General features: G+C 38.1%; 1 protein-coding gene across 1 annotated transcript in view; it reads left to right on the top strand.

Moving 5' to 3' along the window:
* The window catches only part of LOC106876315 (uncharacterized), a 48,479-nt gene that overhangs the window by 41,693 nt on the left and 4,944 nt on the right, over positions 1–1,842 (top strand). The window lies entirely within an intron of this gene.

Below are 1,842 nucleotides of genomic sequence, written 5' to 3'. Positions count from 1 at the left end.
AAGCTCCACAAGGCTCCACGAGGCTCCGGCAGGGGATGGTGACGAACCCTGCTGTACTCTTTCACCACAACTTTCTCTCACTCTTACTTCCTGTTTCTGTTGTACCTGTATTTCAAAAGTGTCAGCCTTGTCACACTGTGTCACGCTGAATATCCCCGAGAACTACGTTAAGGGTACACGTGTCTGTGGAGTGCTCAGCCACTTGCACGTTAATTTCACGAGCAGGCTGTTCCGTTGATCGGATCAACTGGAACCCTCGACGTCGTAAGCGACGGAGTGCCAACAACAATATTGGGAGAAAGAGATCCAGAGCTCTAAAGGCAATGGGAAAAGTAGCTGAATAGAGAGTTCCAACTGGATCTGATCTGGGGAGAATGAAAGTTAATTCAGAAGGCATAATTTACCCTGTATAGCAGCATGTGTACAAATGCCATTATTGAAATAAACCACCGCTGACTTAACCTCGAAGTCACTGACAGCAAAATTGTAATAAATATTAAACTCTATACATGTATAAAGTTCATTTTGCATGGAACTCAATGCATTTTCAACTGTTTGTGTGTGTGTACATATAAGCATACATACTTGAATAAACGTATGCACACGCTCAGACGTACAAACATGCATACATACATATATGCAAATGCATACATATATGCACGCACAAATACATATACATACATACATACATACATACATACTGGGATATGTAACGTACTGCCTCAACAAAAACCTGGAAAACTTAGGGTTCTCAAAACCTGAAAGAAAAAGGCTGATTAGAAGACTACAGATTCAAGCCATCAATGGAACTGTAAAGATATGTAAAACTTTCCAAAAATTTAGCACATAAATACATATGCATGCATCTAGACATGAAAATATATGCATAAAAACGCATCCATAAAACAAACATACAAATCTGCGCATACACTAACACCAAATACTGCACACACACACATATGCACAAATACCTAGATGATGTTGATAAAAGTTCCAATGAAGGAGCCTTGAATCTATGTTAGAGTCCGGCTCTTTCTCTATGGACAAGAAATACAGAAATGAAACTGATTGATAACATACATACATACATACATACATACAAAAATACCCTGTTGATGTTGAAATTCCAATGAAGGAGCCTGGGATCTAGGTTAGAAACCAGCTCTTTCTCTACTGGCAAGAGATCTTGAAATAAAGCTGAATAACGACATACATACATACACACACACACACACACACACACACACATACACACACATACTTACATACATACTTACTCATACATACATACATACATACATACATACATACATACATACACACACACACACATACATACATAACCGGGTCAATATGGCAGTTGGTTTGTAAAACGCGGTACCAACATTGTCCGAGTAATTATCTTCCTTTTAATGACAACCATCTCCATCAAATTATTAGATTATTAACCTGTGAACTAACCCTGCTTTAACCTTGGATCTGAAATGATTAAATGACTGAGAACTTCTACATACGTAAATATGCTATTATCCGTTATGCTGTCACTCAGACGCCAGATAGACAATATCTTGTGTGATTTGAAGATTCAAAGATCATGGACATTAATAAGTTTCTAACCTCGACAGTTTCTCCTTCACCGAAGTCCCCTGTTAGCTTGCTAACAATCATAACATTGCTGAAGGCTTATGAAATTAAAGTTCGATATATGTAAACATATTTTTAGTTTCACTATTAATGAATTTCTGGGATTACAGTTCATGGTGACGTGACTAACCGACTTCCATATTTCTGTGTGCGTGTGTTTGTGTTTGTGTGCGCGTATGCATGTGTGTATATGTGTGT

This window comes from Octopus bimaculoides, chromosome 4 (assembly GCF_001194135.2).
Source record: "Octopus bimaculoides isolate UCB-OBI-ISO-001 chromosome 4, ASM119413v2, whole genome shotgun sequence".
In the NCBI taxonomy this organism is placed as follows: Eukaryota; Metazoa; Mollusca; class Cephalopoda; order Octopoda; family Octopodidae; genus Octopus; species Octopus bimaculoides.
The sequence above is the reverse complement of the archived record's forward strand: the minus strand, read 5'-3'. Positions and strand labels throughout refer to the sequence as shown.